The sequence below is a fragment of the Oryx dammah genome, unplaced genomic scaffold, assembly GCF_014754425.2.
Source record: "Oryx dammah isolate SB20612 unplaced genomic scaffold, SCBI_Odam_1.1 HiC_scaffold_27, whole genome shotgun sequence".
NCBI classification, from domain to species: Eukaryota; Metazoa; Chordata; class Mammalia; order Artiodactyla; family Bovidae; genus Oryx; species Oryx dammah.
Window position 1 is genome coordinate 92,965,008 of NW_024070211.1, and position 24,685 is coordinate 92,989,692.

Sequence of the window (24,685 nt, forward strand, 5' to 3'; positions counted from 1 at the left end):
GTTTGCCAAAGCAGTTGTACCATTTTATATCCCTAATCACTGTATATAAGATCTACAGTTACTCTGTATTCTAACCAGTGTATGGTATTGTCTTTTTTTTAATATAAAACTTTACCCATTCTAACAGTTGTGTAGTAGTATTTCATTGTGTTTTAAATTTACATTTCCCTAATTACTACTGAAGTTGAACATTTTGTTCATGTGCTTTTCTAACATCTATATAATGTCTTCATTGAAATGTCCAATTGTTTAACCATTTTTATCTTGGAATGTTGTCTAATTGTTGTGCTTTAGAGTTCTTCATATATAGATAGAGGTAGTTTTCTATATATAGATTCCTAGATACAAATATCTAGTCAGGCTTGTGATTTGTAAATATTTTTTACTAGTCTGTGGCTTTCTTTTTTAATAGTGAAAGCCTTTCATTTTTATAAAGTTTAGTTTTTTTCTTCTATGAGTAATATTTTGATGAAATATCAAAATAAATTTTGCCTGGTCCACTGTCACAATAATTATTCTGTTATCTTTCCTTACAGACATCTTATAGTTTTATGCTTTATATTTAAATATATAATTTTAGTTAATTTTTGTATATAAAGTAAAGAAGAGGTCAAATATTTAAAATATTTTGCATATAAATATCAAATTGTTCAACATCATTTGTGGAAAAGACTGTCTTTATCCATTCAACTGCTTTCTGTACTTTTGACCCAGATCCATGAGTGCATGTGTGTTAAGCTGCTTCAGTCATGTCTGACGCTTAGCGACCCCATGGACTATAGCCCACCAGGCTCCTCTGTGCATGGGATTCTCCAGGCAAGAATACTGGAGTGAGTTGCCATGACATCCTCCAGTGGATCTTCCCAACCCAGGGATTGACCTGCATCTCTTGCATCTCCTGTATGGGTTATTTGCCACTATGTACATTGCCATGTGGATATATTCTTAAATCGGTTTTTTTCATTGATTCATTTATCTTTTTTTTTAAAGTTCTAATTCAATAATTTTATTATTTTATTCCTTTTTAAAAATTATTAAAAAATTTTATTGGGGTATAGGTGACTTAAATATTGTGTTAGTTTCCAGTGTACAACGAATTGAATCAGTTATACATATACATATATTCACTCTTTCTTTGGATTCTTTTCTCTTGTGGGCCATTACAAACTGTTGAGTAGAATTCCCTGTGCTTTACAGTAGGTCCTTATTAGTTATCTATATTATATATAGTAGTGTATATGTATCAATGATGAAGACTTATTCTTTTAAACTTTTAAATTTATATTGGCCTACAATTAATTAACTATATTGTGTTAGTTTCAGGTATACAACAAAATGATTCAGTTATGCATATACAGTTAATCTATTCTTTTTCAAAGTCCTTTCCCAATGAAGTTGTTACAGAATATTGAGCAGAATTTCCTATTATTTCCTTCCCCAGCTTTATTGTTATTGACATACAACATACAGAAGTTTAAGACATACAGCCTGATGGTTAGATACATGCATATATTAAAAAATGATTAACACCATAAAGATAGTTAACAACACCCTCCTCTCATGTAATTATCTCCTTTTTGTGTAGTAATAACATTTAAGACCTACTCTCTTAAGAACTTTTCCCTATTTTCTTCCTCAGACAGAAAAGGTTTTCACCAGTATGTTAAGGGCAGTGATATTAGTCCTCCCTTCCATCCCATGACTTTGGTTCCTTAGTGGTGATAAGGAAAGCCAGGAAGAAGGATCTGAGTGGGGCTTCATTCTCTTCCCATGGTGGCTGATGTTCCCCTCTTCAAGGCTGTACCACAAGGGATGCCCCCTTTGGAATCACCCAGTTTTCTTCTTTTTTTCCCTTTTATTCTGTGAGGTCCATGGGGAAGAGCTTACAAGCATATGTGGAATCTGTATCTCCAGTGTCCAGAGATCCCACACTTTGCCCAACCCACACTTGACTTCTACCAACATGTTAACAATTGTGACCAAATTATTCTCACAGTTTTCCAGCAACATCTGCTCCTGGTAAAAAAGGGCTTGTGTTCTGTATTTTATCTTAGATTTTGGACTAGATGGATTCAACTCTCTGATAGGTTCAAAAAAGCAAAAAATGTGCAGTTTCTTTGGCTTTTGTGTTTGTTGCTGTTACTATAAGAGGAAGAGAGTGGCTTCTTTACAGTTCTCTACATTCCGAGCAGAAACATGCCTTAATTTTAGCTTATGTGTACATACCACAGAATTGTTGCACTTTCAATCAGATTTAATCTCAGAGTCTCCTTCTGGGATGGCCACTTAATAGGATAATTAATAGACTGTGTCCCAAAACATCCAATCCAATAAAGATTTATCATTTACTCATTCAGTCATTACCTCTGAATCTTCTTCAAGAAACAAGCAGGAAGCTAGGGCTCTGAGATGATAGCAATTGTTATTACTGAGCACAAATGGAAACTTATAAAATAAGTTTGGAGAAAATGTTTTTGGTAATCTATCTGTGAGCTGAATATGCTCTGGTTCAATGGCAGAAAATGGGAAACTTCCATTTTGAAGTCCAAACTATTTTTCTTATTCACTTCATGGCAGATCTACAAGCCATTTCTTTGTTGTGTAATATTTAGGGTATTATTATCTTCAATATAAAGAAACCAACAGGTGATTTAATTGTTTCTCAGCAGAGCAACTGTCTCAAGGATTTTAGAGCTGCCTTTCTGCACTGTAGGTGATTTAAATGCTGAGCTAAGTGAGTACCAATTTCCCAATTTTATGCCCACTTTAGACTGTCTTGGTATTTTGACTCCAGTGAGATCACGTTTCCCACTCATTTTACAGTGTACAGTCTAGTATCTACTTTAGGTATGATTCAGTTGAAGACTGGGAAAAATATACTAGAACAACCAGTTATTGCAATATGATCATTTCTAACTGAAACTTTTTAGCTGATGTAGAAAGCACTAGATAACAAATCTGTTTCAAACGATATCATTGATGTGGAAAAATTTCACCCTTTTCTTTTTGAAAGTGCTCTAAATTGAATGACTGCTTAATATGAGAGGAAAAAAAATACAGAATGACTCATTTCTTTTATACAGGAATAAATATATTTATTCTGGTATAATTGATAGGGTTTACTCTAAAGTTTATGTGCCTTGAAATCTTGTCTCTAGTATAACAAAAGCTTATTGTGAAAACTTGGGGAAGTCACTTGTCCTCTTTGATTTCCAGTTTTTGAATGAAAATAATACATGCTCTTTCTGCTTTTAAAGATCAAAAATCAAATTAGGAATTTTGTTGAGTATTAAGAAATCCTTAACCAAGTATTAAGGATTCCTTAAGGTTAGCACTTAGTAGGTGCTAAGTAAATATTGGTTGGCTAGTTTATTAGGAAATGGCAACCCACTCCAGTGTTCTTGCCTGGAGAGTCCCAGGGATGGCGGAGCCTGGTGGGCTGCCGTCTATGGGGTCACACAGAGTTGGACACGACTGAAGCGACTTAGCAGCAGCAGCAGCAGCAGCAGTTTATTAGTAACTTTATTAGGAAATAGGATATAACACATCCCAATATACCTTTCCTTGCTTCCCCCGGGCCATTAGATGGCTTCCCAGGTGGCGCCAGTGGTAAAGAATCCAGCTGCCAATGCAGGAGACAAAAGAATCATGGATTCAATCCCTGTGTTGGGAAGATCCTCTGGAGAAGGGCACGGGAACCCTCTCCAGTATTCTTGCCTGGAGAATCCCATAGACAGAAGAATTTGGTGGGCAGAGTTCCTATGGACAGAGGAACTCAGTCCATAGGGTTGCTAAGAGCTGGACATGACTGAAGAGACTCAGCATGCACGCATGCAACTAGAGCAACTTTTAGTAATTATTGTAATATATATTAATCATCTCTCTAAGTCTAGAATTTCCTTCTGGGTAGTTAACTCCTTGAGGGCAGTTTAATTATTCTTATATTCCTCAAATATAATGTATAACCTAAGGCTGTAGTTACTATAACAGTAAAACCTGACTTTATTGAGTACTATGTTTCATTAGTTAAGTTCAGTGATTTAGGTACATTATCTTATAAGACACTTTCAACTACTTTGGGAGACAGTTTAAGCTCCTGGGGCACAGTTTTAGGGAAACGTCTTACACGTTTCTGGATTCTACCTTCAGGAATTCATGGTGAAGATCTTAGAATTATCCCTTCATGATTCTGTTAGGGTAGCTAATGAGTAGATATGCTATCCATCTGGAGCATTCTCCATAACAAGATCTGCTCTCAATGAAAGATGGCCAATTTTAACCCAGCTTGAGGAAAGGAGTTTTTTCCAATGCCAGACCCTTCCAGCTTTCCTCTCTTATCTAAGGGAAGAACATAGTCAGCACGGGTTAGGTCTTCAAGGATGTAGACTGTATTAACAAAACATTGTAAATCAACCACGGTGTGTTGTTATTTAGTTGCTAAGTCATGTTCGATTATTTTGCAACCCCCTGGACTGTAGCCCTCTAGGCACCTCTATCCATGTGATTTCCCAGGCAAGAATACTTGAGTGGGTTGCCATTTCCTTTTCCAGGGGATCTTTCTGACCCAGGGACTGAACCCATGTCTCCTGCTCTGCAGGTGAATTGTTTACCATTGAGCCACCTGGGAAGCCCAAATCAACTGTACTTCAATATTTCAAAAAAATTTTTTAAAAAGGGAAATGGATTGTAAACACCACTGCCAGGGAAAGGAGTAGGGTGCTGGCACTGGGGAAACTCATGTGAAATTCATAGCCCAGGGCTACAGGGCTGAGTCAATACTGAAATTAAATACAAAGATTATAGAATGCTCACTTCCCCCACACCTTACCATTGTACCAACAAAGCCCTAATATAGAAAGAGTGGATTACAGCTGGAAGAGTTATAAGATGCAAACTTCAGTCAGTTTGAAGATGTGGCAATAGGAACTTCCCAAACTTAAATGCAAAGAGAAAATAGAAAAACAGAACATCTACAAATTTAGAGACGGTATCAAAAGTTGTAACATATGTGTAATTGGAAAACGAGAAATAGAAGAAGAAATATTTGAAGTAATAATAGATTAGAGGTTTCCAAAATTAATGACAGACAGAAAACCATAGAGTCAAAGAGATCAGAGAACTCCAAGCAGGACAAATACCAAACCAAATCAAATACACTTAGCTATCTCATGTTCAAACTGTAGAAAACTAAAGACAAAAGAAAAATCTTGAAAGAAGGCAGAGGGGAGAGGGGGAAATATATTTTATTTATAGAGGTGCAAGAATAAGAATTAAAGCAGACTTCTTTCTTTAAATTTATTTATTTTTAATTGGAGAATAATTGTTTATAATACTGTCTTGGTTTCTGGCATATATCAACATGATTCTGCCATAGGTACAAGTATGCCCCCTCCCAATTCAACCTCCATCCCACCTCCCACCCCATCCCACACCTCTGTGTTGTCACAGAGCTCCAGATTTGAGTTCCCTGTGTCATATAGCAAATTTCCACCTGCTATCTAATTTTACATATGGTAGTATGTATGTTTCAGTGCTGCTCTCTCAATTCATCCCACCCTCTCCTTCCCACCTTGTGTCCACAGTCTGTTCTCTATGTCTGCATCTCCACTGCTGCTCTGGAGATTCCTCAGTACCATCTTTCTAAATTCCATATATATGCATTAATATACAATATTTGTTTTCTCTTTCTGATTTTCTTCCCTTTGTATAACAGGCTCTAGTTTCATCCACCTTATTAGAATTGAATCAAACGTATTCTTTTTATGGCTGAATAATACTCTATCATATATATGTACCACAACTTCCTTATGCAATTCTCTGTCAGTGGACATCCAGGTCACTTCCACATCCTAGCTATGGTAGTTTTATTCTTAGTTGAATTTCCATACTATTCTCCCTTGAAGTTGTATCAATTTGCATTCCCATGAACCATGCAAGAGGTTTCCCTTTTCTCCATACTCTCTCCAGCATTTATTGTTTGTAGATTTTTTGATGATGGCCATTCTGACTGGTGTGCAGTGATATGTTATTGTAGTTTTGATTTGCATTCCTCTAATAATGAATGATGTTGATTATCTTTTCATATGTTCATTAGCCATCTGTATGTCTTCTTTGGAGAAAAGTCTGTTTAGGACTTCAGACCACTTTTTGATTGGGTTGTTCATTTATCTGATACTGAGCTGAATTAGCTACTTTTATATTTGGAGATTAATCTTTTGTCAGTTACTTTGTTTGCTATTATTTCTCTCAATCTAAGAATTGTCTTTTAACCTTGTTTATAGTTTCCTTTGCTGTGCAAAAGCTTTTAAGTTTAATTAGGTCCCATTTGGTTTATTTTTTGTTTTTATTTTCATTACTCTAGGAGGTGTGTCATAGAGGATCTTGATGTGATTTATGTCAAAAAGTGTTCTGCCTATGTTTTCCTCTAAGAGTTTTATAGTTTCTTGTCTTACATTTAGGGCTTTAATCTATTTTGAGTTTATTTTGTGTATGGTGTTATGAAGTGTTCTAATTTCATTATTTTATATATAGCTGTCCAGTTTTCCCAGCACCACTTATTGAAGAGACTGTCTTTTTCCATTGTATATTCTTGCCTCCTTTGTCAAAGATAAGGTTTTCCCATATGCATGCAAGGTTATCTCTCAGCTTTCTATCTTGTTCCATTGGTCTATATTTCTGTTTTTGTACTAGCACCATACAATCTTGATGACTGTTGTTTTGTAGTATAGTCTGAATGCAAGTAGGTTGATTCCTCTAGCTCCATTCCTCTTTCTCAAGATTGCTTTGGTTATTCAGGGCCTTTTGTGTTTCCATACAAATTATGAAAAATTTGTTCTGCTTTTGTGAAAAACACTCTTGGTAATTTGATAGAGATTGCAATGAATCTGTAGATTGCTTTCGGTAGAATACTCATTTTCACAATATTGATTCTTCCAGGCCAGGAACATGGTATATTTTTTCATCTGTATACGTCATCTTTGATTTCTTTCATCAGCATCGTATAGTTTTCTACATACAAGTCATTTGTCTCTTTAGATAAGCTTATTTGCCGGGAGCCAGCACGAGGAGTCCCACCCGTGGCAAAGGTCATGAGGTTAAGGGGTCTGACAGGCAAAGGCGAGTCAGGCCTTAAGGGAGCCTCACTAGATTTTCTCGAACATCTACCCCCAAAACCAGAGTCTGCCTGCCATACTGCATTATGCTTTTCACCTACTTTTCTGACATTAACAGGGCGCTGTCCCCTCACCACCTTTTTCTGGAAAAAGTTAACTTAGAGTTCCAGTTAATAAGTCTCCTGGGTGTAAAAAGAATGTCTTGGCTTAAACCCCTCTGATAGCTTTCTAACTTACCTGACTGGTCTGTCCAGATTTTTTACAACTGCGCATGTAAATTGTTTACAGCCTCCCAACCGCGAGAGGCACTGAAAGCTTAAGAAATTCTAGGAAAAATCATTAGAATAAAACTGATTAAGGGTTTCATTGTTGAGCCAATACTTGCTGCCAAATTTTCATATCTTTTATTTGTTGATATAGTTGGTTAATACAAAAAACAAGTAGCAACATAGAACTTTGAGTTAAGTACCTTCTTTGTTATAACCCACTGCGCCTTTGTTCTACAGGGATGTAATTTTATTTAGTACTTTAAAGGTGATGCAGATTAAAGAAAAACACTACAGGGAAAATGAGGTTAACATTCATTAAGGAAGAGAGCCATAAAATGTTAACAGGCCTTTTGGCCAAAAGATAATGTAAATCACCTGAGACCCTTTGTATACGGAAAGATTTGCAGAAAGAAAGCCTGGTCTTGATAAGGGTCAGGGCTGCTGACCCTGCATAACTTTGTATTATCCATTGATCTCTATGTACAACCAAAAGTATAAAAAGCTTTCCTGGAAAATAAAGGACGGACCAGTTTCTCGAACTAGTTTCTTGAAAATCTGGCTCCTCCGTGTCAACTCTCTCTCTCTTTCTCCCTCTCCCTCCCTCTCCTTTTCAGGCTGATCCCTTGGAAGCAGAGGCTCTCCATGTCTAATTATTTGCCCGGGCTTCTAAGACCCACGCGAGAGGGAGCCCAAGGCGGGGCACCCTCTGCTATTCAAGCAGGCGCCTGTGGCCTAATGTAGACGGTGCAAGTTTCTTGTCTTGAGACTTTATTAGCTTTCTGTGTAAACCAAGGCATATCAGCCTCTTTTCTCCTCTATTTTTTCGCTACATTATCCTTCCCTAATCTCTCTTTAAATTTCTGATTAATCTCATTTTAATCGCTGACTCCGTCCCTGCTTTGAATTACCCTGGATCCACCAGGGCTGGACCCCGGCACTTATTCCTCGGTATATTATTCTGTTTTTTGTTGCAGTGGTGAATGAGACTGTTTCCTTAATTTCTCTTTCTGATTTTTTCATTATTAGTATATAAGAATTCAATGAATTTCTGTATATTGACTTTATATCCTTAAAGCAGACTTCTAATCAGAACTCATGGAAGTAAGAAGGCAGAGGAGTGGAATATGTTAAGTGTTAAAAGAGAAAGATCACTATCCTAGCATTCAACATCCAGTGAAATTATTCTTCAGAAGCAAAGGAGAAATAAAGTCTTTCTCAGACAAACAAAAAATTAGGGAACTTGTCAACAGCAGATTTTTCCTATAAGAAATATTAAAAGAAATTCTTTGGGCATGAGGAAAATAATATGGGTCAGAAACATGAATCTACATAGAAAAAAGTTTGCATCATAGAAGTAATGAGTGACTATTAAATAATTTTTTTAATTCTTAAGGTAAAAGATAACTATTTAAAGCAACAGTGATGGTAGTGTATTGGTGAGTTTACAACAGAATAAGAGAAAGCAATGTCAGTTATGTCATAAGAGATCAAAGGGAGAAATTGGGAATATCCTGTTATAAGGTACCTGAGGCAGTATACATGAGGCAGTATAACATTATATGACAGTGAACCAGACTAGTTTAAAATTTATATTATTAACTCTAGGATAATGACTATATGGTAATTTTAAAGAGACATGTACCTGATAGGGGTCTTCCCAGGTTGTTCTAGTGGTAAAGAACCTGCCTGCCAATGCAGGAGATGGAAGATATGCAGGTTCAGTCCCTGGATGGGGAAGATCCCCTGGAGAGCCTGGCAACCCACTCCAGTATTCTTGCATGGAGAATCCCATGGGCAGAGGGGTCTGTCAAGATACAGGCCATGAGGTCACAAAGAGTCAGACATTGAAGTGACTTAGCATGCATGCACACACACACGTTCTTGATAGGCTAAGAGAAGAGATGAAATAGAGAAGGAAACAATTTAAAACAAATGAGGGAGGGGAAAAAAAGATAAATGGAAAATATTAAACATTATAGGTATTAATCCAACTATATCAATAATCACTATAAGTGAGTGGTCTAATTAAATTAAATGAATAAAAAGACATCATCAATATGATAAAAAAACAAGATGCAACTCTATGTTGTCTACAGAAAATTCACTTAAAATATAAATACTCAAATATTTTAGAAGTATGGGGATAGGTAAAAATACACCATGACAATACTGATCAAAAGAAAGTTAGAGTATTCTATTAATTTTAGACAAAGTAGACTTCAGAACAGACTTCAAAGATAAATAGGTCATGACATAAGATAAAGAGGTAAATTCTACAAGATAAAGCAATCATGTGAGCAATTAACACAGAAGCATTAAAATACGGGAGGTAAAAACTGATGAAACTGAAAGGAGAAACAGGCAAACCCACTGTTATAGCTGAAGACTTCAGTAGCTCGCTATAAGTAATTGATAGATCAATTAGATAGCTAGTAAGGATATAGTTGGAGAAGGCAATGGCACCCCACTCCAGTACTCTTGCCTGGAAGATCCCATGGATGGAGGAGCCTGGTAGGCTGCAGTCCACGGGGTTGTGAAGAGTCGGACACGACTGAGCAACTTCACTTTCACTTTTCACTTTCATGCATTGGAGAAGGAAATGGGAACCCACTCCAGTGTTCTTGCCTGGAGAATCCCAGGGACGGGGGAGCCTGGTGGGCTGCCATCTATGGGGTTGCACAGAGTTGGACTCGACTGAAGTGACTTAGCAGCAGCAAGAATATGGAAGACCTGAACTTCACTATCAATCAACTTTACTAATTGACAGTAAAGAATATTCAACCTAACAATAACAATACGAATTCTTTTCAGGCTCACACAGAATATTCACCAGTATATAACACATTCTCAGCATAAATTATACCATATACACCATCAAAACATAAAAGAATAGAAATCATAGAAAACCTTAAGAGACTTAAACTAGAAATCAATAATATTAAGAAAGCTGGAAAATCCCCAGATCTCTGGAAATTAACCAAAACATTTTTAAGAACACATGGATCATAAAGAGTTCTGAAATTAAAAATATTTTCTTAAATTAAAAAAATTAGAAACTAAATTTAAATAAATATAAAACATCAAAATTTGTGACATACCATGAAAGCAGAGCTCAGAGTGAAATTTATAGTATTAAATAGATATGCTAGAAGAAAGACTTAAAATTAATAAGCTAAGCTTTCACTTTAGGGAAATAGAGAAAAATGCAGGTAGACAGGAAATCTAAGTCAGGAGTAGAAGTCATAGGCATGTAAAGCACAGAAAAGCCATGAGCCTTTGGGGATAAAAAGCGCAATGAGAAAATAAGCAGAGAGATGACAGGCTCCAGGGGAGGAGCAACATATAAAGAAGAAACAGATTAAAAAGTGCCTATTTTGACAACCAGGACATGGAAGCAAGCAAAATGTCCAGTGACAGAGGAATGAATAAGGAAGATGCTGTACTTATATACAATGGAATAATTACTCAGCCACAAAAAAGAGTGAAATAATGTCATTTGCATGAATGGAGTGAAGTAAGTCAGACAGAGGAAAACAAATGCTATAGGATATTGCTTATATGTGGAATCTAAAAATGTGGTACAAATAAACTTATTTACAAAATAGAAATAGAGTCACAGATATAGAAACAAACTTACGGTTACCAGTGGGGAAAGCTATGAGGTCATGGAGGGATAAGTTGGGGGGTTGGGATTGACATATACACTACAATATATAAAATAGATAATCAACAAGGACCTACTGTGTAGCACAGGGAAGTCCACTGAATTCTCTGTAAAGGCCTATATAGGAAAAGAATCTAAAAAATAGTAGATATATGTATATGGATAACTTATTCAGTTTGCTGTACACCTAAAACTAATAGAACACTATAAATCAACTATATTCCAATACAATTTTTTTAAAAATTTGGCAAAGGATTTGAATACCTAACTCTCCGAAGAAGTTCAGTTCAATTCAGTCACTCAGTCATGCCCGACTCTTTGCGACCCCATGAATCGCAGCACGCCAGGCCTCCCTGTCCATCACCATCTCCCAGAGTTCACTCAGACTCACATCACATCCATTGAGTCTGTGATGCCATCCAGCCATCTCATCCTTGGTCATCCCCTTCTCCCCAATCCCTCCTAGCATCAGAGTCTTTTCCAATGAGTCAACTCTATGCATGAGGTGGCCAAAGTACTGGAGTTTCAGCTTTAGCATCATTCCTTCCAAAGACATCCCAGGGTTAATCCCATTCAGAATGGACTGGTTGGATCTCCTTGCAGTCAAAGGGACTCTCAAGAGTCTTCTCCAACACCACAGTTCAAAGCATCAATTCTTCGGTGCTCAGCCTCCTTCACAGTCCAACTCTCACATCCATACATGACCACAGGAGAAACCATAGCCTTGACTAGATGGACCTTAGTCAGCAAAGTAGTGTCTCTGCTTTTGAATATGCTATCTAGGTTGGTCATAACTTTTCTTCCAAGAAGTAAGTGTCTTTTAATTTCATGGCTGCAATCACCATCTGCAGTGATTTTGGAGCCCCCCAAAATAAAGTCTGACACTGTTTCCACTGTTTCCCCATCTATTTCCGATGAAGTGTTGGGACCGGATGCCATGATCTTCATTTTCTGAATGTTGAGCTTTAAGCCAACTTTTTCGCTCTCCTCTTTCACTTTCATCAAGAGGCTTTTTAGTTCCTCTTCACTTTCTGCCATAAGGGTGGTGGCATCTGCATATCTGAGGTTATTGATATTTCTCCCAGCAATCTTGATTCCAGGTTGTGTTTCTTCCAGTCCAGCGTTTCTCATGATGTACTCTGCATAGAAGTTAAATAAGCAGGGTGACAATATACGGCCTTGACATACTCCTTTTCCTATTTGGAACCAGTCTGTTGTTCCATGTCCAGTTCTAACTGTTGCTTCCTGACCTGTATACAGATTTCTCAAGAGGCAGGTTAGGTGGTCTGGTATTCCCATCTCTTTCAGAATTTTCCTGAGTTTATTGTGATCCACACAGTCAAAGGCTTTGGCATAGTCAATAAAACAGAAATAGATGTTTTTCTGGAACTCTCTTGCTTTTTTGATGATCCAGCAGATGTTGGCAATTTGATCTCTGGTTCCTCTGCCTTTTCTAAAACCAGCTTGAACATCAGGGAGTTCATGGTTCATATATTGCTGAAGCCTGGCTTGGAGAATTTTGAGCATTACTTTACTAGCATGTGAGATGAGTGCAATTGTGCGGTAGTTTGAGCATTCTTTTGCACTGCCTTTCTTTGGAATTGGAATGAAAACTGACCTTTTCCAGTCCTGTGGCCACTGCTGAGTTTTCCAAATTTGCTGGCATATTGAGTGCAGCACTTTCACAGCATCATCTTTCAGGATTTGAAACAGCTCAACTGGAATTCCATCACCTCCACTAGCTTTGTTCATAGTGATGCTTCCTAAGGCCCACTTGACTTCACATTCCAAGATGTCTGGCTCTAGATGAGTGATCACATCAGCGTGATTATCTGGGTCGTGAAGATCTTTTTTGTACAGTTCTTCCATGTATTCTTGCCACCTCTTCTTAATATCTTCTGCTTCTGTTAGGTACATATCATTTCTGTCCTTTATCGAGCCCATCTTTACATGAAATATTCCCTTGGTATCTCTAATTTTCTTGAAGAGATCTCTAGTCTTTCCCATTCTGTTCTTTTCCTCTATTTCTTTGCATTGATCACTGAAGAAGGCTTTGTTATCTCTTCTTGCTCTTCTTTGGAACTCTGCATTCAGATGCTTATATCTTTCCTTTTCTCCTTTGCTTTTCACCTCTCTTCTTTTCACAGCTATTTGTAAGGCCTCCCCAGAGAGCCATTTTGCTTTTTTGCATTTCTTTTCCATGGGGATGGTCTCGATCCCTGTCTCCTGTACAATGTCACGAACCTCCATCCATAGTTCTTTACGCACTCTGTCTATCAGATCTAGTCCCTTAAGTCTATTTCTCACTTCCACTGTATAATCATAAGGGATTTGATTGAGGTCATACCTGAATGGTCTAGCAGTTTTCCCTACTTTCTTCAATTTGAGTCTGAATTTGGTAATAAGGAGTTCATGATCTGAGCCACAGTCAGCTCCTGGTCTTGTTTTTGTTGACTGTTTAGAGCTTCTCCATCTTTGGCTGAAAAGAATATAATCAATCTGATTTTGGTGTTGACCATCTGGTGATGTCCATGTGTAGAGTCTTCTCTTGTGTTTTTGGAAGAAGGTGTTTGCATTTTCTTGGCAAAACTCTATTAGTCTTTGCCCTGCTTCATTCTGCTTTCCAAGGCCAAATCTTCCTGTTACTCCAGGTGTTTCTTGACTTCCTACTTTTGCAATCCAGTCCCCTATAATGAAAAGGACATCTTTTTTGGGTGTTAGTTCTAAAAGGTCCTGTAGGTCTTCATAAAACCATTCAACTTCAGTTTTCAGCGTTACTGGTTGGGGCATAGACTTGGATAACTGTGATATTGAATGGTTTGCCTTGGAGATGTACAGAGATCATTCTGCTGTTTCTGAGATTGCATCCAAGTACTGCATTTCTGACTCTTTTGTTGACCATGATGGCTACTCCATTTCTTCTGAGGGATTCCTGCCTGCAGTAGTAGATATAGTGGTCATCTGAGTTAAATTCACCCATTCAAGTCCATTTTAGTTCACTGATTCCTAGAATGTCGATGTTCACCCTTGCCATCTCTTGTTTGACCACTTCCAATTTGCCTTGATTCATGGACCTGACACTCCAGGTTCCTATGCAATATTGCTCTTTACAACATCAGACCTTGCTTCTATCACCAGTCACATCCACAACTGGGTATTGTTTTTGCTTTGGCTCCGTCCCTTCATTCTTTCTGGAGTTATTTCTCCAGTGATCTCCAGTAGCATATTGGGCACCTAATGACCTGGGGAGTTCCTCTTTCTGTATCCTATCATTTTGCCTTTTCATACTGTTCATGAGGTTCTCAAGGCAAGAATACTGAAGTGGCTTGCCATTCCCTTCTCCAGTGGACCACACTTTGTCAGACCTCTCCACCATGACCTGCCCGTCTTGGGTTGCCCCGCAGCCATGGTTTGGTTTCATTGAGTTAGACAAGGCTGTGGTCCTAGTGTGATTAGATTGACTAGTTTTCTTTGAGTATGGTTTCAGTGTCTCTGCCCTCTGATGCCCTCTTGCAACACCTACCATCTTACTTGGGTTTGTCTTACCTTGGGCGTGGGGTATCTCTTCATGGCTGTTCCAGCAAAGCACAGGTGCTGCTCCTTACCTTGGACGAGGGATATCTCCTTACCACTGCCATTCCTGACCTTCAACGTGGGATAGCTCCTCTAGGCCCTCCTGTGCCTGTTCAGCCATGGCTCCTCGGGTTGCTCCTCCTGGCCTCTGGCCCTGGCCTTGGGCGTTGGTGGCTCCTCTGAGCTGCCGCCCCTGGCCTCAGGCTCCGGGTGGCTCCTCAGGGTCACCGCCCCTGGCCTCGGATGCTGGGTAGCTCCTCTTGGCAGTTCCTGCGCCATCGCAGCCTGGCACTCTAGGCCGCTGCCCCTGACCTCGGACATGGGGTAGCTCCTTTTGGCCATGCTTAGTGCACTGGCTCACCGCCGCTGCATGCAAAGATGCTCAATATCACTACTCATTAGGGAAATGCAAGTCAAAATCATGACCTATCACCTCACACCCAATAGGATCACTGCTATCAAAAACAACAACAGCAACAATAAAAACAACAACAATAAAACATGTGTTGGCATGGATGAAGACAATCTGAAACCCTTATGCACCATTCATGGGAATGTAAAATGGTCAAGCTGCTGTGGAAAACAGTATGATGGCTTCTCAAAAAATAAAATATGGACTTATATGATCCAGAAACTCCACTTCTGACTATATATCCAAAAGAATTAAAAGCAAGGCCTTAAAGAGCTATTGATACACCCATGTTGTTAGCAGCATTATTCACAGTAGATAAATGAGGAAGCAACCCAAGTGCCTATTGACAGATGAATAAATAAGCAAAATATGGTATATAAATACAATGGAATATTATTCAGCCTTAAAAAGGAAGGGAATTATGGCATAAACTACAACATAGATAAGCTTTGAGAACATTATGTTAAGTGAAATAAGCCAGTCAGAAAAAGCCAGATAACTATATGATCGTATGGGTATCTAGAGTAATCAAAACCATAGAGAAAGAAAGTAGAATGGTGTTTGCCAAGAGTTGGAAAAGGGAAGAAATTGAAAATATATAGTTTAATGGATACAGGCTCTTATTCTTTTTAAGATGAGAAGAGTTCAGGGAGATGGTGGTGATGTTTACACAACAATATGAATGTACTCAATACCATTGACTGTATTTTTAAAATAATTGTTCTGTGTACTTTGTTGCTTAGTCATGTCCAACTCTTTGCAACCCCATGGACTATAGCCTGCCAGGCTCCTCTGTCCATGGGGATTCGCCAGACAAGAATACTGGAGTGTGTTGCCATACCCTCCTCCACAGGATGCTCCCAACCTGGGGATCAAACCCAGGTCTTCTGCATTGCAGGCAGATTCTCTACAATCTGAGCCACCAGGGAAGCCCTTAAAATGATTAAGATGGTAAATTTTATATTACATATATTTTATCACAATAAAAAAATTGAAAGAAGGAAAGACATTTAAATTGATAGGGTCTATTATGAAGACTAAGTAAATGGTCTGAAAGATTAAGGGAAAACAGATGGAGGTTATAGAAATCAAGAGAAGAGGGAATTTTGAGAACAAGTTGATTGTCAATAATAGAAGTTCAGAGTGGGGGAGGCTAATAAGATTAAGATTGAAAAATACCCATTGGATTTGGATATTATGTTTTTGGTAACCTCAAAAACTGCAGTTTCAGGTGAGAGCATTAAAGAAGTGGTTTCTGACATTTGCCTTCAATCACAGAGGGAGCAGAATCAGAAGCTAGTTAAGAAAATGGGTATAAAGAGATGAAGGAAATGAAGACAATAAGTGAAGACAAGCTTAAGAAGTCTGTCCTTGCCTATAAAAAGTCTAAGAGCAGGGATTGGGAAGATGTAAAATATACAACTTTACTTTTTTTATTAGACTTTTTATAGGCAAGTTTGCCATCCAAACTTTCCCAAGCTTCTTTCTTATCAAAATCTGATGTATTCGTGCCCTACCCTATTAGAATCCTACTCTCTACTAGCCAACTAATCAGTGAAACCATGCTAATGTGATCATGATGCCATGTACTTCTCAGTTATCTTTCCAAAGGGTTAATCATTTTAAAATGAGTCTTATGGAGACCTACAACAACAACAACAACAAAAAGAAGTCTGTCCTTTATGGGAAGAAGAGACAAAAGAAGCTTAAATGACACAGAATCAAAGAAATGGCTTTGTTTTTAAAAAGTACAAGAGAATTTAGGCAGTTTTATAAATTGAAGGAAAAGATCAGTTGACTGGGAGTGGCTGAAGACATAGGAGAGGAAGAGATAACTCATGTAGGAAGGTCCCAGAAGAGAATGAGGAAGGGGGAGAACAAAGAATCTTGGGACTGGGGCTGGTTTTGAGCAGGAATATGGTTACTTCATCCACTGAAACTAGAGGATCCTACCAGTACCGATAGAGGTCTGCTTTCTGTCTTAAGGAGGGGCATGGGAACAGTTCAAGCCTGATTACCCTCATTCATCTATACTGTCCTTGTGAAGTAGAAGATCATATCATTTGATGAGAAAGATAATTGAATAAACTGATAAAGTTTTAGAAAAGACACCAAAGGAATGAGAATGAAATTTGCCAGGTGGGGACAAAAGGGATTTGAGTGGGTCGCTAAAATTATAATTTTCAAATCTGTCATAGCATTGACTCAAGTGATTGTATGGTATTTTCTAGGACACCCAGGTAGATGAATATGTGTACAGAGCAGGAGAATAGGATGGACCTCTGACTGGGAATTTTTAGGGCCAATGCAGTAGGAGGAGAGAGAGTAAGGAGGGTGAGATTGCTTATGACAGAATTTTTTAGATGATCAGTCATTGTAGTTGGAGTGGGAACGAAGACCATTAATTAGAGTTGATGAGGTAAAAGAACCATAGGGCTTGAATGAATCGATCACATGATTGTTATCATTGCCTATGGTGATGTCAGGAGTTGACATAAAATTATAATAACGTGGGTGAAAGTTGATGATTTTCCAAATGCCTCAGTGTAAAGAATCTGCTTGTCAATGAAGGGGATGCAGGAGATGTGGGTTTGATCCCTGGGTCAGAAAGAGTCTCTGGAGTAGGAAATGGCAACCTACTCCAGCATTCTTACCTGGAAAATTCAATGGACAGAGGAGCCTGGTGGGCTATAGCCCATTCGGTTGCAAAGGTTAGACACGACTGAGCAACTGAGCACACAGGCACGGGTGAAAGCTGATACGGTTTAATGCCATCACTATTTTTAAAAGTTTAAGTTTCTCCAACCCTACTTAAATACAGTAACTAAATCTGTACTTCAAAGCCTTCAACTTCTTCTTGTAACTTAACATATAGTTGGCTGCCTCGTTAGATGGTGTACTCATATTCTAGTTTTTCTAGGAATCCAATAGGATTCAAAGGACTTTGACTATCTTCAAAAGATAGTCCTGACTTTGTGGGGATTTTAGCTGAAACAAGATAATGAAAAATTGCTGGATGATCCATTTTCCTACAAATGATGCTTTGATGAAATTCCTAGTGAACCCTAGAGTAAATATGCACATTCTTTTGGCTTGTGTAGAGTGAATTCAGAGTCTGAGAAATTTAAAATTCATTATTTCTATTTACAGTTTAAGTGTAATTAAGGGCAGCTGTCAGAATGGCAAAGTTTTTGACAGACTCAAGTTGCTCTGTTTCTTACAAATTGGACCTGGATGTGGGTTGGTATAATACCTAACACAGCTCTCAGTTAGTAATGAAACACAGAATACTGAATTTTAAGATACTGTACCTAGAGTTGTTGAAGAACACAAGCAAAAAGAAAACCCAACTGAAACACATGTGTGGTAGATGGATATCTAGGATAAGGGTCATAAATTCTGAATTCTGTGCTCTGGTTATTAAAATCCTGCCTGGTCCTGAGTAAGTGATGCTGTAGGACTATAGTTATATGATTTATAAAATGAGAGGATCAAAAAGATATCTTAGATCTTTTCTAATTTTGAAATTCTATTACTCTCCTATGTCAGGGGCATAGATTAGTTTTTTTTTTTTTTTTAATATTGAAAATGCCTGCATTTAATTATTTTCAGTACCTCCATGAATGGAGATAATACCAGGATATAGACAAAACTCAATTACACTCATTTTTATTATCTTTCAATTCTAACATAAACTTACACTTATTTTGTTCCATCTCTAAGTTCTCTGAGTTTAGGCAGGAAAATTAAATTCTTTGATCAGTACCAGGAACTTCTCAGTAGGAGACGGTTGTTTTTATTGTTCAGTCACTAAAGTTGTGTCCAACTCTTTGTGAAACCATGAACTACAGCACGGTAGGCTCCTCTGTCCTCTACTACCTCCTGGAGTTTTCTCAAATTCATGTTCATTGAGTTGGTGATGCTATCTAACCATCTCATCCTCTGCCACCCCTTCTCCATTTGCCTTCAATCTTTCCCAGCATCAGAGTCTTTCCAGTGAGTTGGCTCTTAGCATCAGATGGCCAAAATATTGGAGCTTCAGCATGAGTCCTTCCAATGAATATTCAAGGTTGATTTCCTTTAGGATTGATTAGTTTGATCTCTTTGTTGTTCAAGGACTCTCAAGAGTCTTCTGCAGCACCACAATTCAAAAGCATCTGTTCTTCAGGGCTCAGCTTTCTTTATGGTCCAACTCTCACATCCAAATGACTACCGGAAATGCCATAGCTTTGATTATATATATAGACCTTTGTCAGCAAGGTGATTATCTCTACTTTTTAACACACTTTCTAGGTTTGTCATAGTTTTCCTTCCAAGGAGCAAACATCTTTTAATTTCATGACTTCAGTCACCATTCACAGTGATTTTGGAGCCCAAGAAGATAAAATCTGTCACTGCTTCTACTTTTTCCCTTCTATTTGCCATGAAGTGATGGGACCAGATGCCATGATCTTAGTCCTTTGAATGTTGAATTTTATGCCAGCTTTTTCACTCTCCTCTTTCACCCTCATGAAGAGGGTTTTTAGTTCCTCTTCATTTTCTGCCATTAGATTGGTATCATCTGCATATCTGAGGTTGTGATATTTCTCCTGGCAATCTTGATTCCAGCTGGTATTGTATCGATGTAGAAATGTCTTGTAATTAATTACCTTGTACACAAATCCAGTGGTCTGAGGCAGAAAACTACTTTGCCAATTTTGTTTTCACTAAAAAACAGGAAAGTGAAGTGAAGTTGCTCAGTTGTGTGCGAATCTTTGCGACCCCATGGACTGTAGCCTACCAGGCTCCATCCATGGGATTTTCCAGGCAAGAGTACTGGAGTGGGTTGCCATTTCCTTTTCCAGGGGATCTTCCCGACCCAGGGATCACACCCGGGTCTCCCACATTGTAGGCAGACGCTTTACCATCTGAGCCACCAGGGAAGGAAGACAGGGAACTGGGCTCCAAAGACTCTCTGAGATGAGTGTGAACTGACGTTTTGTTTTGTTTAGTTTTCATTCTACCCACTGCTTTCTCTGAGTACATTCTGCAAGGGTATGGTTCTTTCTGGTCTTGCTTTTTCTACCAGATCTAGTTCTCAGGTGTGAATGGTGCATGCACTTTAAAGCACAGCTTTTTCTTCCTTCTTCATCTTCTCCATGAAAGGAAGTTTGAGAGTTCTCCAGTTTTATATCAGAAGTGTCATCGCTCCCTCACCTTTCTTCTTCAAGACGTTAATCTTTCAAGTAAATAAGCAAACTGGTTCTAATACTAAAGCTTGTGACATTTGGCTGGTCACTTATCTCTAGGCTAAACTTCTTCCTTACCCTCTGTATCTTAGCCAGGCTGCCTCCTATCATGCCAAAGGATCTTATTCTTGAGTCCATATTTATTAACCTTCTGGGTGAATTCTTTATGTAACGTTTAATCAGCAGCCTTTTGTAAAATGCAAGTAAATTGCAGACTAATCTGCAGAAATCATCTATCATTTTTCAGGCAAAACCAATTCTATTTCCTGAAAATGATCTTTGGTTGAATGGGTCTGTACAGGATATGTTTAATTTCATCACTCATTTTTAGTTGTTCCTTTTATTACAAGTATGAATAGTATTTCTAGACTGGTAAATATGCTTTCTTCTGATGACCTGATAGCAGTCTACAAAGCATGCACTCAGTAAATGGTCAGTCAGGAAAGAATACATCCACATTTCTATCTGTCTAGAAAACACTTGGCAATTAAATTCCTTGGAAAGTCTTTAAATCTCTTCTCTATTTCACAAGTTGCCATGACGTTTGATGGAGGAATGTACTATAGCAGTTTTATAGTACAGCAGAAGAGGAAGTCAGTCTTAAATGGAAAGGGAGCAGGGAACACTGGCTAAATTCTTTCCTTAATGGTGTTTCACTGATACACACACACACACACACACACACACACATATATATATACTCAGTTCCTTGGTACCCAAATTCCTTGGTACCAGTTCCTTGGTACCCATTAAAGTGTATTCCAGGTGTCTGATGATATTAGAAAGCTGTGGACTCTCTACTCAAGAAATTTGATAGAGGAATTAAATATCTGATCAAATAAATTCATAAGTTCTTCTCTAGAAGCCTCTGAGTACATGCTGGGTGGTTATGGGGGTTGGGAGGGATAGACTTAAACAATAAATTGTCAGGCCTGTTAATTTACTTCTTTGTGCTAAAGAGTGACTGAACTGAAAGATTAATGTAATTTTGAGGCTAGAAATGAATCAAGGTCTTTAGAGGAATTTGGGGAAGGATGGCTCTTATTATGACTCTTTAAAAAATTTCCTTGTGAGTGAATAAAGAACCTTGCATATGACTTTCTTTTTGAGTTAATCAATCTGACATGCTTAGAAATATAGAACGATTATGACTTAGAGAAAAATTTTACCTTTCCATACAACAATGGTGAATATCTTCCTGCACTCTATACCATTTTAAAGCAACTCCTCTTGTGATGAAAATATATCTTGCTGCCTTAAATCAGCCTCTGCCTGAAGCTGAAGTTGACTTAATAATGGCACAAAGCCACAATCTTATTAGCTGTGATACAGAGGAAGCCAAATTATTCATTGCAATGTCATAACTACCTTCTTTTCTGTTGCTCACAGTGGCTGGTAGAGGCCAGTCAGATACTCAGGACTGCAATAAAGAAACCTTCTCCTGGAATGATTACAACTTATGATTTAGACAAATACAAACACATCTTGGAATATTTTCAAAATTAAGAATCCACATCCATCTTCCTGCTAGCAAGGTGGCAGGCCATGCCCACATCCTCTTCACTACCCTCTTCAATTTCCCTCTTTGATTCTAGACTTAGAAAGCAAGAACACAGGCATCCAGTCTCCAGAAATTGGATTGGGAGAGTTTTCCCATATATACATTACCAAGAAATCTACAAGATAAACTAGAGACCTTATTAAATTATCTAAGGAAAGCCTTAGCTTGTAAAATCTTCTTGTCTGATTTCCTTTAGGCTCTTTCAGATTTCTTTTAGATCTGGGCATGGAAACTCTTGATGCTTTTCTTGATCGTCCTAACCTGTGGCTGGCCGGAGAGATTGATGAATGCTCTTCCACTGCTTTGCATGTTAGGCATTTTCCTTCTTCTCCAATATCTGTCTTTGGTTTAAACTGCACTTTAGCTTTTTCACCTCCAGCTAATGGAGACACTCCCAGGAATGGAGGCTGATGATACAGAGGCTGGAACAATGCCAGCAGACGCATTAGGTTTCTTCTCCCACTCCAAACCAATCCTCTGAAGGTTTTAAATGAGAATTTTGAAATTTGAACTCAGTTAAAAAAATAGAGGCATATTAGCTCTAGGGCATAGAGAGTTCACATCTTCCTTGGTTTTTCACATCTCCTTTTCAGAGAAGAGTTTGCAGATGGCAAAGTGAGGTGATAGTGGTGTTAGTATGGAATAGGGTTCTCATTTGGACTGGTGAAGTCCCGTCCTTTTTAATTTATTTTCTAATTTTTTAATTGGAATATAGCTGTTTTACAATGCTCTGTTAGTTTCTGCTGTACAGGATCATGAATCAACCATATGTATACATATATCCCTTCCCTCTTGAACCTCCCTCTCACCCTCCCATTCCACCCCTCTAGGTGATCACAGAGCACCAAGCTGAGGTCCCTGTGTTTTAAAGCAGCTTTCTGCTACCTATCTGTATGGATAAGTACAGTATATATGTGGTAGTGTATATATTGCCAATGCTACTCTTTCAGTTCATCCATATCTCCTTCCCCCGCAGTGTTCACAACAGAATATTAACTCAGCCATTAAGTCATGTTCTTTTAAGATTCTATATGACATGTGCATCTTATTCATGAGAGGAAAACAGAACAGCTTAATAGTAGAATTTATATAAATTTTTTAAAAGAAACATCAGAGTACACTGCTAAGACTCTAGCCTAAACACACACTAAAAATAGGGTAGATATTTTTCAGTTGCCCAAATAAAGTTCCTTTATCCTATGAAATAAACGATACAAACACATAAACTGTCAGCTATTACTTCTATTATTTTTTTTCAGAATTTTTCTCTTATTGAAGGAATCACAAAAAAAATAGTTCATAAAGGATTATTTAGAAATAGAGACACAGCAAATTTTATTTCTGGTTATTATTGTCCTGAACTTCAAAACAACACATATTTTCTAGATGAGGAAGACAAGACAATTTACCTCTTCTTTATGCAGAGGTCCCGCTAGCAAGGGAATGTTTAGTAAAGGGTTAAATTAGATTGGTTTCAGCAGCTGTACTTGTGATCTTCGAGGACCTGACTTTTAGAAAAGATCTCCTCCCCTGGTTGCATATGCCCAGCTATTGATGTTTTCCATTGTGCTGAGTGGTGGTTTTCAACTGCTGGAAAAAGAAATGCCAAAACATGCACTGACCCTTGTCAATACTCAGAAAGGATGTCAGAATAGTATTAACCTTTCATTCCAACTTCAGCACCTGTTTATTTTTAATCAATTTCAATACAACACAAATGCATGCTTTGATATTTTCAAGAATTAATAGATATTAGTAAAATAAGCTGTGGTAAAGACAGAGGAAATAATACTTCATTCATAGCACAGAGTGTGTGTTGCAAGGGCACAAACCTAAACCTTAAATTCAGATCTGAATAAAGCAAGTTATTTTAAAACCACAGATTCTCTGTTTAAAAACCTCAGAGGCTGCTTAGTTTTTAATTGTCATTGGTCACATTGTACCTCCTAAGTGAGAATGTTTCATTTCTATTACTACCTGGGTAGATATTCTAATAAAGTGAATTTTCTCATTTTATATATAGCCCTTTTCTCTTGGGCCACATCAACCACAATGAAAGTCTATATCTCTTAAGGCTTCTCCATACTTCCACAGGATCTTATTCTACTTGTTTTCTCATTAAAAAAAAATTCTTTCATCTCTACAGTGAGTTGTATATTGGAAAAATGGCAAAGCTTACAGCCTTTTGCTATCAGTGGTACTCATCTGAGAAACTGGAGATAGTTTTTGGAATAGCACATGAGAGAGTTGTAAGACTCTCAATACTTGGAATGTGGTCCCCCCACTTAACCCTCTTATCTGCTACTCCCAAGAGCAGATCTTTCTTGGCAGCACTGACTAGCTATTCTCTGTCCAGGAGGCCCACTCTGAACCAATGGCTTCCAGAAACTCTTCATGTTCTTAGCCGTGTAATGCCACAGGTCCCAGTGGTCTCTCCTGCTGGCTAGGATCAGTTATGTCTCTCTAAAGGAGCTGCATCTTAAACTCTTTCCTTTATGCCTCCTACAAGGCCATGTTTGTCTTTTGACCTGCCAAACAGTTCTGCATAGTGTGCAAATATATGTGGATGGGTTTATAAGGATGTAAACTGTGTGACTGCAACAACACAGAAGGGAGAGAGAACAAAGCCATACAGTAGCAATATAAAGTTGGTACTAATTCTAACTATCAATGTGTGTGCCCGGTTACCCAGTTGTGTCCAACTGTTTATGACCCTTTGGACTGTAACCCACCAGGCTCCTCTGGAGTGGGTTGCCATTTCCTCCTCTAAGGGAATCTTTCCAACCCAGAGATAAAACTCAAATCTCTTACATCTCCTGCATTGCAGGCAGTCTTTATTGCTGAGCCACTGGGGAAGTCCATTAAC

The 24,685-nt window shown here is 38.2% G+C and overlaps 1 long non-coding RNA gene across 1 annotated transcript; it reads right to left on the bottom strand.

Annotated features, from left to right (window-relative positions):
- Window positions 1-14,876: 14,876 nt before the first annotated feature.
- LOC120854804 lies at window positions 14,877-23,974 on the bottom strand. Its single transcript, XR_005719065.1, has 4 exons — window positions 23,964-23,974; window positions 23,229-23,233; window positions 17,837-17,840; window positions 14,877-14,984 (listed from the first exon to the last, which is right to left on the bottom strand). It is a non-coding gene; the product is annotated as an uncharacterized LOC120854804 (long non-coding RNA).
- Between the last annotated feature and the right edge of the window lie 711 nt (window positions 23,975-24,685).